This window comes from Callithrix jacchus, chromosome 13 (assembly GCF_049354715.1).
Source record: "Callithrix jacchus isolate 240 chromosome 13, calJac240_pri, whole genome shotgun sequence".
Classification (NCBI taxonomy): domain Eukaryota; kingdom Metazoa; phylum Chordata; class Mammalia; order Primates; family Cebidae; genus Callithrix; species Callithrix jacchus.
This window is the reverse complement of record NC_133514.1, coordinates 64,091,196-64,107,146: the sequence shown is the minus strand read 5'-3', so window position 1 is coordinate 64,107,146 and position 15,951 is coordinate 64,091,196. Positions and strand designations below refer to the sequence as shown.

The 15,951-nt window shown below is 36.9% G+C and overlaps 1 protein-coding gene and 1 pseudogene across 1 annotated transcript in view; one reads left to right on the top strand and one right to left on the bottom strand.

Moving 5' to 3' along the window:
* LOC128929458 (uncharacterized) overlaps positions 1 to 15,951 on the bottom strand; it is a 52,668-nt gene that overhangs the window by 30,308 nt on the left and 6,409 nt on the right. The window lies entirely within an intron of this gene.
* On the top strand, positions 11,901 to 11,999 carry LOC118147036 (U6 spliceosomal RNA; annotated as a pseudogene).

Below are 15,951 nucleotides of genomic sequence, written 5' to 3'. Positions count from 1 at the left end.
CATGCTGGCTTGACAGTTTTGTCAGAATTTTATAGATGTTGTTCCACTGTCTTCTGGCTTCCATGGTTCATGATGAGAAGTTCAACATCATTATTAACATCATTGTTCTCCTATATGTTATGTGTCATTTTTCCTTAGCTGCTTTTAAGATGTTTTTCATTATGTTTAGTTTTTAGCAGTTTGATTAAAATGTGTTTGGGTACGCTTTTCTCTGAGTTTATTCTATTTTGGGTTAGCTGAGCTTCTTAAATCTGCAAGTTGATGTCTTTTTCTCCAAGTTTGGAAAGTTTTCAGCCATTATCTTCAAAATTTCTTTCTGTACCAATATCTTTTTTTTTTTTTTTTTTTTTTTTTTTTTGAGACGGAGTTTCGCTCTTGTTACCCAGGCTGGAGTGCAATGGCGCGATCTCGGCTCACCGCAACCTCCGCCTCCTGGGTTCAGGCAATTCTCCTGCCTCAGCCTCCTGAGTAGCTGGGATTACAGGCACGCGCCACTGTGCCCAGCTAATTTTTTGTAATTTTTAGTAGAGACGGGGTTTCACCATGTTGACCAGGATGGTCTCGATCTGTTGACCTTGCGATCCACCCGCCTCGGCCTCCCAAAGTGCTGGGATTACAGGCTTGAGCCACCGCGCCCGGCCCTGTACCAATATCTTTATGGGACTCCAGTGTTATCAGTATTAGACTTTTGATATAGTCCTATGACTCCTTGAAGTTCTATTCAGTTTTTTTCCAATCTTTTTTCTCTTTGTTCTTCAAATTGGATAATTTCTATTAATCTATTTTTAAGTTTACTTACTCTTTTCTCTATCATCTTTATTCTGCTACTGAACTCATTCAGTAAATTTTATTTTACTTATGTATTTAGTTTTAGACAGGGTCTCACTCTGTCACCCGGGCTGGAGTGCAGTGGCACAATCTTGGCTCACTGCAACCTCCACCTCCCAGGCTCAAGTGATCCTCCCATCTCAGCTACCTGGGTAGCTGGGACCACAAGCACGTGTCACCATGCCAGGCTAATTTTTCGTATTTTTGATAGAGACGAGGTTTCACCATGTTGCCCAGGCTGGTCTTGAACTCCTGACCTCAAGTGATATACCTGCCTCAGCCTCCCAGAGTGCTGGGATTACAGGTGTGAGCCACTACAGTTGGCCCCATCCAGTAAATTTTAAATTTCAGAGACTGTATGTTTCAATAGTAAATTTTTTATTTTATTATTTTTTTTAATGATCTTTTCACTTATTTTATTTAACCTCATGGAGCTTATAGTATCTATTTTAAAGTCTGTATCTGATAATGTCACCAGGTGTGTCTTGTTGGGGTTGGCCTTTGTTAATTATCTGTTCACTTAAGAATTGGTCACACTTTTCTGGTTTTTTGTTTGTTGGGTAATTGTGAATTGTATTCTGGACTTTCTGAATATTAAATTGTGTGGATGTGAGTCCTATCTAAATCCTCTAACAGATGTTATTATTATTACTTTATTTTATCTAACCATTTTAGCAGGCAATCACTCCAGTTAGCTTCAGACTGCAAGTTTTAAAAATCACTTTCTGTGGACAATGTCCCAATCTCAGTTTAGTTTTCAAAATGTAGTGAATGCTGCTTTGGGTCTGTTCAACACATATACTTCTAAGAAGTTAGTCTGAGCCTTGGGTGGTGCTTTACATCCTAGTTCAGTTCTCAAAGCTTTGCTATGTTGTTGTAGATCTAATTCCATGCATATGCACCTCAAAGGTAAACTTGGATTTGTGTAGTTTCTTATATATTATTAAGACATCCTGTTCCTGTTCTCCAGTACACTTCTCTCCAGGATTCCTTCTACATTCTGTTCCATGGAGGTCCCTTTTTCCCAGTTCTTCTGTGCAGAAAGACTAGGTTTCTTTTAAAAGTTTTAACTGCCTGGGTCACTGCAACTGAGATGTTCTGCACTTGAGGCCTGCCCTTGGGGCGCAGCCACAGGAGAAAAGGGGGAAAAATGAAAAATCATTCTGATATGTGTTGTTTCTTCAAGTTTTGACTCCATATCACTATTTGCCTATTTTGTTTACTTTCAAGAGTCCTTAGCTGGTTTTTTTTTAACTTTTGTCCAGAGTTTTTAGTTATAATCAGCAGGAGATATAGGCCATAGTGATGTGCTCCATCTTGATCAGAATATGAAGTCACATTCTGATATTTGATGTAAGAAAAAATTTTGGCAGTATGACGGCTCCTGCCTGTAATCCCAGCACATTGGAAGGCCAGGGCACGCAGATTGCGTGAGCTGAGTTTGAGACCAGCCTAGGTAAGATGGCAAAGCCCCATCTCTACAAAAAAATTTTTAAAAATTATCTGGCTGTGGTGGTGTGTGCCTATGGTCTCAGTTACTTGGGAGGCTTGACGTGGGAGGATAGTTTGAGCCCAGGAGGCAGAGGTTGCAGTAAGCTGAGATAGCACCACCGCTCTCTAACCCCTGGGTGAGACAGCCAGACTCTGTTTCAAAAAAGAAAAGGAAAGAAACAAACAAACAAAAAAACAATTTTTGAGGATATTTGTAAGGTTGTGTGAAATTTATATAATGGAAGAATGAGGTCTTGGAGATCACATAGGCCAGTGGAACTCCCTCAGTAGTTGTCTAGATTTGGAAGGAGGTAAGAGTGCTGAAGTATAGACAATATTCATCAAGTGTATTCTTAAAATAACTTATTAAAGTCAGAACTCAAGCATTCCAGTTATGTTGAGATCTTGATGTCTTTTCTCATACTCTTCTTTAGTGGGTAGCCTTGAACAAACACCCTTCAATGATGTCTAGGATCATTGCTCAGACATTTTGCTACTCAAAGCTCTACACATTCCACGGAGCACTTTCAGGGCCAAAAGTAGTGGTGTATGGGTGGACTTCTGTTACTAGCCTCTGCTTCAATTATAGCAGCCCACTTGGATCTGTATTTAATATTCAACTCCAAGATGCCGTAACATGATTTACAGTGGTAAACAAAACATGACAAAAACATCATAGAAAACCACCAGTTTACAGTAAAGAGGCTGGTATTGGATTGATCAGCAGTAGCCGTATATGATGTTGCTTTCCAGTTCTTCCCTGATGCTTGTAAAACAGCTGACACACTAAATAGGAAGTAGTGATGACTCTTCAGGGATTGCCTGAGACATTAGGGAAGGGTTAGAGCAGTCAACATGTTTCTGCTCCCTTGCATTTAAAGCACTTGTCTGTATGCTGGAAAATGTAACATTAGCTATCATCAGCTTCTGTGCTTCATTCCCTCACTGCCAGAGCAAACTAGTTCTGCCTGATGACCTAAAGCTATCAAACCAAGATGATACTGACTAACTTTAACTTTTTGGAGAGTATTTGCTTTATATAGAGACTCCTGAGAATGGCAAATACTTTACAACACAAAGAAATTGCATACTTGCATTTAAGGTATCAGGCTAGTGGGAGAAGAGACTCTTCCTTGGTTATCTTCTAACACACAGGTTATATAAGTAAGTTAAACAATCTTGGACCCATCCGTTAGGGGTAGGGTGGCTGAGTATTAATTGCACCTAATAGTTCTCCTAATCTTCCAATAAATACTCATAAAGTAGTACCAAAAAATGAAAATGCATGACACACAACAACCTGTGAAAAAAAGATAAAAGTCAAACATAGAGGAGAGTCCTGGAAGTTTTTCTGTTATTAAACTCTTAGGAGAGCCAAATTAAGAAAGAGAAGTGCATATTGATGCATACAGTATCTTTTTTTTTCTCAGATAGGGTCTGGCTCTGTTACCCAGGCTGGAGTGCAGTGGCATAATCACTGCTCACTATATAGCCTTGACCTCTCAGGTTCAAGTGATCCACCCATCTCAGCCTCCTTAGTAGCTGGGACCACAGGCCTGCACCAGTGCACCACCTAATTTTTATTTTTTTTTGTATTTTTTGCAGACAAAGGGTTTTGCCATGTTGCCCAGGCTCTATCTCTAGGGCTTAAGCAACCCACCCACCTCGGCCTCCAGTGTTGGGATTACAGGCATGATCCACCACGTGTGGACTCATGTAGCATCTTCTGAGTCAGAAAAACACATCTGGAAGATAGGTATAAAGAATTCCATTTCATATCTCCCCTCAATTCCTGAGTGCCCATAGTTTGGGAACACAGAGCTTCATTAATGAGAAGGCTAGGCAGCCATGGCTTTCACTGTGTGAAAACAGATTTCTAAATGGTTAGAGTGTCCCATCTGTCATTAATAGCCCCTTTTAGCCAATTAAGGTTCTACAATTCCCAGTGCATAATAGCCTAGCTTAAAAAGAATGGAGATCTTGGGATACAAAGTCCTCTCAAAGGTAAAGAATTTCAGGTAGGGTAAAGGTAGAGGAACCATTAAGGTGGTGTAAGCTGGGGAAGAGTTAGAGTTTTCATTCAAAACAACTATACAAGATATATGCTCATTAAGCAATAAAAACTGGAATAGAGGCTTTGCATATCAAATCACAAAATATCAGGGAAGCTTCCATCAGTACCTAATTATTACTATTAATTTTATTTTTTTGAGACAGAGTCTTGATATGTCACCCAGGCTGGAGTGAAGTGGCATGATCTCAGCTCACTGCAATCTGGGTTCCTCACTGCTTACTGGGTTTATGTGATTCTCACACCTCAACCTCCCAAATAGCTGGGACTACAGGTGTGTGCCACCACATCCGGCTAATTTTTTTTGTATGTGTTTTTTAGTAGAGACAGGGTTTTGCCATGTTACCCAGGCTGGTCTCAAACTCCTGAGCTCAGGCAATCCACCTGTCTCAGCCTTCCAATGTGCTAGGATTATAGGCATAAGCCACTGTGCTTGGCTAGTACCTACATTACATGTGAGAAAACTAAACAGTAAAACTCTGTACCTTATCTGTTTTCAAACACTGGGCCTAGATATTTTCCCTCCAATTCAAAGATGAGAAAATAGGGGAAAAATAGTGGAGTCTCAGGAAAAAATATCTGTAGTATAAGACAGATCTCCTAAGAAAAGTCTTCATCTAATACTAATTTTCTACAGGCAGAGGAAGAAATTTTAGAAAGACTGTTTTATTAAAACACAACCAGTATGTCAATTAACAGGTGAATGTGTACACAAACTATGCTATATACATATAATGAAATATTATTCAGCCCTTAAAAAGGAATGAAATTCTTATATATGCTCCAACGTGGGTGAAACATGAAGACATTATGCTAAATGAAATAAGCCAGACACAAAAGGACATATATTCTATGATTACATTTATATGAGCTGCCTAAAATAATTAATAGACAGAAAGTAGAATAATGGTTGTAAAGGGTTGTGGGGAGAGAGGAATTGGGGAGTTGTTGTTCAATGGGAACAGAGTTTCAGTGTGGAAAGATGTAAAAGTTCTGGAGATGAATGGTGATGATGGCTGTACAACAATGTAAATGTAAATGTACTTAATGACACTGAACTGTAAACTGAAAAATGGTTATAATGGTATGTTTTATGTTAAGTACACTTTACCACAATAAAAAATGCAAAATATCTATGAATAACCAAGGAAATCACACAAAAAATTTAACTGTATTATTTCATTTCCAAGGAGTTCAAAACCAGGCAGAACAAATCTATGGTGATAGAAATCAGAACCCTGATTACCTGTGGCGGGTAAGCTTTGTGGGAAGGGAAAATTAGGAAGTATTAAGGAGTATTGAAAGTGTCCTAACTTGACTTAGGTGGTATTCACCCAGGTGTATATATACATAAAGGTCCATTGAGTTGAACGCTCAATTTGCATGTTTTACTAAATATACATTATATTTATATATATTATATAAATATATATCATCTAATAGATATTATATCCAATTATATATATCTGCACCTATGAAATACAAACAGGTCATTAAAAAGAGAGAACAATCTGAAATAAGATAAAAACAAATTGAGATTAAAAAAATAACAGGCTAGAAAAGTTTTCAAGGAAATTCAAATTTTAAAAGGCAATAATTCTTTGATAGGCTATGGCAGGAGGATCACTTGAGGTCAGGAATTTGAGACCAGCCTGGGCAACAGAGCAAGATCTTGTCTCTACAAAAAAAAAAAAAAAAAAAAAAATTAGCCAGGCATAGTGGTGTGTGCCTATAATCTGTGCTACTCCAGAAGTCGAGGTGGGAAGATTGTCCAGGAATTTGAGGCTGCAGTGAGCTATTATCTTACCACTGCACTCTAGCCTGGATGACAGCATGGGACTCTCTCTCAAAAAAATTTTTAAATAAAAATTAAAATGCAGTAACTCAACAACATCCCTTTTGGGAACAGTTTATAGCAGACTTGCATATCAAATCATGAAATATTAGAGGTTTTCTAATAGATAAAAATAATTCCTCAGTATAGAAAATTAAATTCACGTTTCAGAAGGCAAACTTGGAAGTCTTCCCAGAATGCAGAAGAAAAGAAAGAAAAAAAAATAAAGACAGATAAGGAGGACAGAGATAAGACCCTAAGTATTGATAATTGATGTTCCAAAAGAAGAAAATAAATGGGTCATAATCAATAAATATATGAGAAGAAAATTTTACCGAGGAGAAAAAAGAACCAAGTCAAAGAGTTCTCTCTTTTAGGAAAAACATTGTAAGAGATCCACCTCTGGGATTAAACCAGTGAAGTTTTTGAATTTCAGAAATACATAAAGAATCTTACAAAAGCTAAGTTGGAAAATGTTGCCTATAAAGTAGCAAAGCACAGGTTATTTTTTTAACTTTTTCTCAGTGGCACTAAGTCTAAAAAAAATGGAGCAAATATAATGAATTTTTAGGAAACTGTCTCCATGTTGTCACTGATGTGAAGACAATAGGCATTCTTACCTATGTAAGATTTCACCTTCATTCTAAAATTATTTAAAGTTTTACTTTAGGATGCTCAAAATGAGTCAAAATTAAAACTCAAGAAAACAGATTCTCTAGGACTAGAAATAAACATGGGAATTAAACATACAGAAAGAAATCTAAACATCAATCATAGTTTAGCTACAAATTTGAATTAATATTGCAAAACTTGGGGAAAAAAGGTTATAGTCTTTTTTAAAAAAGAATAGAGAAAGATAAAGTTTGAGGCAGTAAATGTGCCAAGTTTCTCATCCAAATAGAAAGTTTTCAAAAGTTATAGTTTTATTTTTAAATTTACGATCAGAGAAATGTATGCTCAACATTGCCTATGTTTCAAGGGAGTTATTAGTAAACTAACAAGAATTTTTTAATCCAAAATCTAAAACATTTCAGAAGCAAGAGGAAAATAAGCTTAAGGTTATATAGCAAATTATAGGAAGCAAAAACAATGATTTAGAATAAATTTTTAAAAAGAATGAGGGTGCAGGTATAGTGTCTCAGGCCTGTAATCCCAGCACTTCAGGAGGACAAGGTGAGGAGATCGGTTGAGCCCAGGAGTTCAAGACCAGCTTAGGTAACAAAGTGAGACTCCCCTGACCCCACCCTACCCTCCCTATAAAAAATAGAAAAAAATTAGCCCATTGTGGTGGCAACTATCTGTAATCCCAGCTACTCTAGAGGCTGAGGCAGGAGAATTGCTTGAGTGTAGAAGTTCCAGATTAGCTTTGGCAATGAAGTGAGAATTTATCTCTACAAAAAATAGAAAAAATTAGCTCAGTGTGATAGCTGTGCCCCTGTAGTCCCAGCTACTCGTTGGGAGGATGGCTTGAGTCCAGGAGTTTGAGGTTATGGTGAGCTATGATTGCCCCATTGCATTCCAGCCTGGACAACACAGTAAGAGCTATATGTATATATATATAAAACTATATGTATATATGGATATGATTGTGTACCTATGGGAAGAATAAAAGAAACTGAACATCCATTTCCTTTTGTGAAAGACATTAGTGGCTTATGGAGGCTTCATTTTTATGGTTGTCTTCTATTTATGAAAAATGATGTTTTTTCATCTCCCATAATAGTATACAGTTTTCTTTTTAATGAAATTTAAGTCTAAAAACTTATACAATTAGTGGAGGAAGAACTAGAATAATACTTTTCATTGTATACCCTATTGTATCTTTTAAATATGTGTGATCATACGCATATATTAATTGTTTGAATAAGGATGGTATAAAAGTTTTGGAATATGGAGTAGAACAAGAGATACTTCTCAATCTCTGTTAAATTCACTGTCTGTGGATGATGCTGAAGTTGGTATATTTGGCTTTATGTAAAGAAAAGTAGAAAAAGTTGGTTTTAAGAACATGGGGAAAAGAATAAAGTAGACGTATTTGAAAAGATGAAAACCATTTAGGCCTGAAAAGACTGAGAACATGCTTGGTTCATCAGAGAGTCTCATGTCCTGGTTTTGGTCCCTCATCGTGACCAGCTATACTTTCTGCTATTGCTTACATTGGCTTAGGTTGGTTTCTGTTTCCTGCAACAACCACATCAAAATACCTAAAGCCTTGGTGATACAGTTATAAATAGGAAAATTCTGACCGGGCGTGGTGGCTCAAGCCTGTAATCCCAGCACTTTGGGAGGCCGAGGCGGGTGGATCATGAGGTCAAGAGATCAAGACCATCCTCGTCAACATGGTGAAACCCCGTCTCTACTAACAATACAAAAAATTAGCTGGGCATGGTGGCGTGTGCCTGTAATCCTAGCTACTCAGGAGGCTGAGGCAGAAGAATTGCCTGAACCCAGGGGGCAGAGGTTTCGGTGAGCCGAGATCGTGCCATTGCACTCCAGCCTGGGTAACAAGAGGGAAACTCCATCTCAAAAAAAAAACCGAAACAAATAAATAGGAAAATTCTAAATAAACCATTCAAAAGTAGCAGTGTATCAGGATGAATGTGTGTGTATTTATTGCTAGAACTACAAGAGTAACATATTAGAAACTTTCTTTCTTTTTTTTGAGACGGAGTTTCACTCTGTCACTTAGGCTGGAGTGCAGTGGCGCAATCTCGGCTCACCTCTGTCTCCCAAGTTCAAATAACTATCTTGCCTCAGCCTCCCAAGTAGCAGGGATTACAGGCATGCACCCCACACCCAGCTAATTTTCCTGGCATTTTTGGTAGAGACAGGTTTTCACCATGTTGACCAGGCTGATGTAAAACTCCTAGCTTCAGGTGATCGGCTGGCCTTGGCCTCCCAAAGTGCTAGGATTACAGGTGTGAGCCACCATTCCCGGCCTGGAACTTTATTTATATGATACATATCCAATCATTAAGTATAGAATAACTTCAACATATACCAAAAAAGCAATTGATAAAATATTAAACACATTCCTAACAAAGCTTCAAAAGCAGATTGGATAGATAACTTTAGATGGGACTTGGCATAGTTTAAACTATAGTAATAATATTATTATTCTACATCAATTGTCTTTGTTGTCTGATTACTTCCAGAAGAAAGTTTGAGTTTGATATGCTAGTATGTATTCTTAATACTTTCCTAACACTTCCTAATGTCTTTTTTTTTCCCTCTGAGCAGTTGGCATTAGGCTCAGAGCCTTTTTTTTTTTTTTTCTCGGAGACAAGATTTCACTCTGTTGCCCAGGCCTAAGTGCAGTGGTGCAATCACAGCTCACTGCAGTCTTGACTTCTTGGGCTTAGGTCATCCTTCTACCTCAGCCTCCCAAGTAGCTGGGGCTACAGTTGCTCGCCACCATGCCTGGCTAACTTTTTACATTTTTTGTAGAGATGGAGTTTCGCCAAGTTGCCCAGGCTTGTCTCAAACTCCTGGCCTCAAGTGATCTGCCTGCCAGGGTCTCCCAAAGTGCTGTGATTACAGGCATGAGCCACTGCATTCAATCAAGCTCAGAGCCTTAAGCAAGGAACAGTAATAGAATGTTACAACATTGTTTTGTGTTATTTTATTTATTTTTATAATTTCCTTCCATTTATAGAAAATGATTATGTTTTTCCATCTTCTATAATGATGTAAAGCTTCCTTTTTAGTGGAATTTAAATCTAAAAAAACTACACATTTGAAGAAAAATGTTAAATAAAATCATATGTTGTGTAGATATGATGTTAGTATTTAACCAATGTCCATACATTAGTGAATAGAAAGACACTGTCTTAACATGATAGTATTTATTTTAAATCAAAACTTAACATATGCTTAAATATGAATTGTTTCTGAGGAAAACTGACAAAAGACAAGAATATCTGTTGTCTCTCTCTACTGTTGTAGCTAAACCAATGAGACCTGAAATAGATGTGATGTATGATTACTGGTAAGAAAGAACCCAAACCAAATATCTACATTATTTAGACACACAATATTTTGTCAAATTTAAGATTTTCTCCTTTTCACATTTTAGACTCTCTGAAATTCAGATACACCTCAAAAATGATAGTCTGTTAATGTCCTTTCCTTTGGTGGTATGTTAAAATAATTATATATCTTATAATTGATATTGTTTTACAATTATAAATATGATTGTTAAAATTAAAATATGACAGTTACCAATAAATTTTTAAGAATTTCAAAATAAGAAACTTTTATAGACACAGTAAGTTCAGTAAAATGGCTAGGTAAAAGATGCTAAATATATCATCATCAATAATTGTGGAATAATCAAAATGAAGATCCTGTTCAGAATGACAAAATTTTTAGAATATCCAGAAATAATCTCAGTGATAAATCTGCGTGGTCCAGGTGATAACATCTGTTAACATTTTGTTAAAAAATATTTTAAACATTTTAGGGCTCGATGTGGTGTCTCATGGCTGTAATTCCAATACTTTGGGAGACTGAGGCAGGTGGATCGCTTGAGTCAAAAAGTTTGAGACCAGCCTGAGTAACACAGCAAAATTCCATCTCTACACAAGAATACAAAAATTAGCTGGGTGTGGTAGCAGGCACCTGTAGTCCTAGCTACTCAGGATGCTGAAGTGGGGGGATCACCTGAGCCGGAGAGGTCAAGGCTGTGGTGAGCAGTGACTGTGCCCCACTGCACTACAGCCTGGGTGACAGAGTGAGACCCTGTCTTAAATACAAATATATTTTCTGAATAAAAGTTACCAATTGGCCGGGTGTGGTGGCTCACGCCTGTAATCTCAGCACTTTGGGAGGCCAAGGCGGGTGGATCACAAGGTCAAGAGATCGAGACCATCCTGGTCAACATGGTGAAACCCCGTCTCTACTAAAGATACAAAAAATTAGCCGGGCATGGTGGCGCATGCCTGTAATCCCAGCTACTCGAGAGGCTGAGGCAGGAGAATTGCCTGAACCCAGGAGGTGGAGGTTGCGGTGAGCCGAGATCAGGCCATTGCACTCCAGCCTGGGTAACAAGAGGAAAACTCCGTCTCAGAAAAAAAAAAAAAAAAAAAGTTACCAATTAGTGATTGGGAAGATGGAAAAGCATAAATACTTCTTTTTAAATTAAATTATAATTTAAAATATTTTCAGTTAAAATGGCAGTGGAATGGGGGTAGAGTGAGGAGGTACTTGAAAAGTTATTCTAAAAATCGTATGTAAGAAAAACAAGTTAAAATAACTTTTTAGAGAAGAAAAGCAACAAAAGAGGACTAGATTTTCTGGGCTATCAAAACACACAATATGACTATAGTTATATTACTATACTAGTAGAATAAATATATTTACAATGGAATAGAATAGAGCAGGAACAAACATAGTTACTCATAATTCATCCTTGATAATGAAAGTGTCATAATGAATCATGAAGACAAGCTTATTTAATAGATGGTGTTAACAGAATTGTTTAGCTATTTGAAAAAGTACAATAGATTGTCACCTTATTCAATACATCAAAATATATTCACTTATAATTAAAAACAAAACATGGAAAATCAAGCCATGGTGGAAAAGTAGGGGAGATAAAAGTAAATAGAAATAAAAATATATTAAGCCTTTGGAAAGTGGAAGAACTTTCTAGACATAAAATAGCAAAAGAAATGTTTGCTTTGGCAGCACATATACTATTATTGAACAATACAGAGATTAGCATGGTCCCTGTGCAAGGATGACACACAAATTAAATTGTTTCAAAAAGTAAACATTTTGGTTGTCAAAAATATATTCAAAATTTAAAAGTAAATAAAAAATTGGTAAGAATGTGCAATTAATGAGATAAAGCTTAGTGTCGTATTTCTATTCATACAAATTAATAAGAAAAATTCTAAGAGTCAATTGATAAATAGGTACAGAATGTAAATTAATCCAAAGAAAAACAAAAACAACTAATTGACATACATATGGAACACACATCCAACCGTATAATAATCAGTGATATGGAAATCAATACAACAAAGAGCTCAGATGTAAAGAGTAACACACCCAGTGCTAAGGAAAGGACAATAAAAAGGCACACAGGCCTAGCGTGCTGGTTCACACCTATAATCTCAGCACTTTGGGACTCCGAGGCGGGCGGATCACCTGAGCTCAGGAGTTTGAAACCAGCCTGGCCAAGGTGGTGAAATCCCGTGTCTACTGAAAATACAAAAAATAGCTGGGCATGGTGGTGTCCGCCTCTAGTCCCAGCTACTCGGGAGGCTGAGGCACAAGAATCATTTGAACTGGGGAGATGGAGGTTGCAGCGAGTCAAGATCATGCCACTGTACTTGAACCTGGGCAACAGAGTGAGACTCCATCTCAAAAATAAATAAATAAAAATAAAAGAAATAAAATAGAAAGGCATGCAACTATTAATAGTGGGAGCATAAACTTGTATTACCAAACTAAAAATAAAAACAAAAAAGAAAACAAAAAAACTTCCTTCTTTCAGCTGGAACCACCATCTTCCAGTAATTCACCAAAATGACAAAACACAAAGGGAAAGAGGAGAGGCACCCAATATATGTTCTCTAGGCATTTCAGAAAACATGGAGTTGTTCCTTTGGCCACGTATATGCAAATCTATAAGAAAGGTGATATTGTAGACATCAAGGGAATGGGTACTGTTCAAAAAGGAATGCCCCACAAGTTTTACCATGGCAAAACTGGAAGGGTCTACAATGGAAGAGTACCCGTTGTTGTAAACAAACAAGTTAAGGGCAAGATTCTTGCCAAGAGAATTAACATGCCTATTAAGCACATTAAGCACTCTAAGAGCCAAGATAGCTTCCTGAAACGTGTGAAGGAAAATGATCAGAAAAAGAAAGAAGCCAAAGAGAAAGGTACCTGGGTTCAAGTGAAGTGCCAGCCTGCTCCACCCAGAGAAGCACACTTTGTGAGAACCAATGGGAAGAAGCCTGAGCTGCTGGAACCTATTCCCTATGAATTCGTGGCATAATAGGTGTTAAAAAAATAAAAGACTTCTGGAGTGTAAAAATGTTTCTCTTCATTGAATATAAGTGTGGTGCCTCTCCCCCAAATTAATATTTAAAGCAAATTTTAATTGTGTCCTAACTCATTATATAATTTTACTATTCAAATTTAATGTATTTTTTGCTGAAAGATATGAGGTAGCTTATTGTGCAACAAATTACTCCATTGCTTAGAAAAATGGCCATGTATTATGTAAAAAATATTTGTACTGGTTTGAAGATAGTCCCTCTAAATCATCAAGGAAGAAATAAAATAATTTACAAAAAAAACCCAACTTATGTACAAAGATGTTTACATAAATAATGCTACATAGTAGCATGTTTACACAAATAATGTTTACATAATTTGTAGCATTATTTATGGATGAACAGAGTATGGTAAATATTATGCAGGTTTTATAAGTTACAATTACAGTAAATATAAGACTATGTATGCTGTAAAAAAAAGCATACAATAATTATACATATAGCATATAAAATGAACAAGCAATTGCAGAGGGAGAAAAAAGATTAAAATGGAAACTCCAAAAACATCAACAGTGATGGTAATTGGGTGATGGGAATATGGGTGATTTTTGTTCTCTGCTTACTTTTCCATATTTTCCAAAATTTTAAAAATAAGCATGTACTATTTTTATAATGAAAAGAAAAACAAGATTATTGCTTTTAAAGTCCTAGCCTATGCCCTAGGGAATGTATGAAGCAGCAATGACAGGAACACATAAATAAAAACAAATGTATAAATTCAACTAGCAGAGTATTTACACTGTCTGCAAATAAAAAGAGGTACAGTGTATGAGTAATCATGGCTATTAAGAAAGAACATAGAGAGTGTAAGGGTAATATTTATATAAATATGGGTGGGCATAAGCAATTGGTGTCTCTCTTCCAGTTATAGAGATTTTAGGGAGAAGGTTATATTTAAGGAGGTATTTGAATAACAGAAGGGAGGGGGAAACAAAGAACTGCCAGAAACATTTTTCTGTTTCCAAATGTTTGGTATGGAAGTCTGAAAGTTGGGACTGAGATGAATGATAAAAGTTGCGACAAATAAAAAAGAAAAGTAGATATTTGTTAAAGAGCCCATCAATGCCAAAAAAGGCAATTCACTAGTTTAAGAGCCTTAAAGAAGATGTAAGAACCTAAAAATCGATAGGACATAAAGCACACTTGGTCTTGGAACTCAAGGAGTGGTGCTGAGTAGGAGGGGGAATTTGGATAGGAAGCTGTTGCAAAAAAATGAGAAAGAGTGTGTAACCAGCTATGTGTATCTCCTTGATCTGGGCTTCCTTCTCTTATTATGGCCACATACCAAGTATCTCAGGGATTCCACAAACATAACAGCCCCCATCCTTAGAATAAATTGTAATATTAGCCATTTGCATGCTCAGGGTTGTGAGTATGGTAACAGTAGGGTTCCCAAAATGGCAATGGCATAAAGCAGGGAAGTAATTGTTTTACAAAAATCCATTTCCCTCTATTTCTTCATTCTGTTTCTAGGGTCAGTGCAAGTATTTTTGCAGTTGAATGGAATAGCAGCAGCTTTTAAGAAATAAAAAACAGATGTTAGAGAAAGGCTTTCCAGGGTGAGTCAGGAGAAGCCTTAAGGGTACTGTATGCTCACAGTTTTCCTTGCTGTGACGTCTGCATCCCCAACTCTGCCTAGGCAGCATCCAGGCCATAGTAGATCTAAAACTGTCAAAATACATTTATTCCCATGCCTGAATGTCCTGTGGAAAGAAAAGCTTGACTGATCTCAAAAGGAGTACTCTTAGGTGAAGGAACATAGTCTCTTGATTCACTTTTCAGATCTAGAAACACATATACAGATAAACTGCTTAGGAGTAAATACTTATCATATAAAACCAACCTGTTAAAGCAGAACTGAACTGAAATTTTCACAGCTTCCTGTTTACTAAAGTTGTTCAAATCAAATGAAGTTATTCTATGTGGAAAAAAAAGGTAATGCCCTTTGGAAAGTTATATAAAACATAATAGGTATTACACTTTCTTGGAAATGTTAGCTGAAGTATCTATAGGAACACAGCCAGATCACATTGTTAACAGATTTGTGGTATGCATTTTTGAAATAACATGCAATTTATGGCACTGAATTAAAATTGATGTGTGGGCTGGGCACGGTGGCTCATGCCTGTAATCCCAGCACTTTGGGAGGCTGAGGTGGGCAGATCATATGAGGTCAGGAGTTTAACACCAGCCTGACCAACATGGAGAAACCCTGTCTCTACTAAAAACACAAAATTAGGCAGGCATGATGGCATATGCCTGTAATCCTAGCTTCTTGGGAGGCTGAGGCAAGAGAATCACTTGAACTGGGGAGACGGAGGTTGAGGTGAGCTGAGATCATGCCATTGTACTCCAGCCTGGGCCACAAGGGCGAAATTCCATCTCAAAAAAAAAAAATAAAATAAATTGATGTGTGATTACACCTGCATTTTTGGTATATTTTTGAAATAGAATAAATATTATCTTCTAACTTGAAGAAGTATAAAAATATAGGTAGAATGTATTTATATGAGAATGTGATTTTATAATAACTTGAAATAACACCTGAGAACATTCTTTGTTTGAAAAGCTTCCACTGAAGTTAAGACATTACCATGAGTTAGTCTGTCATTCCTTTACCAGGGATCTATTGTGAGCAGCTTCCTTTTATAGTGGGT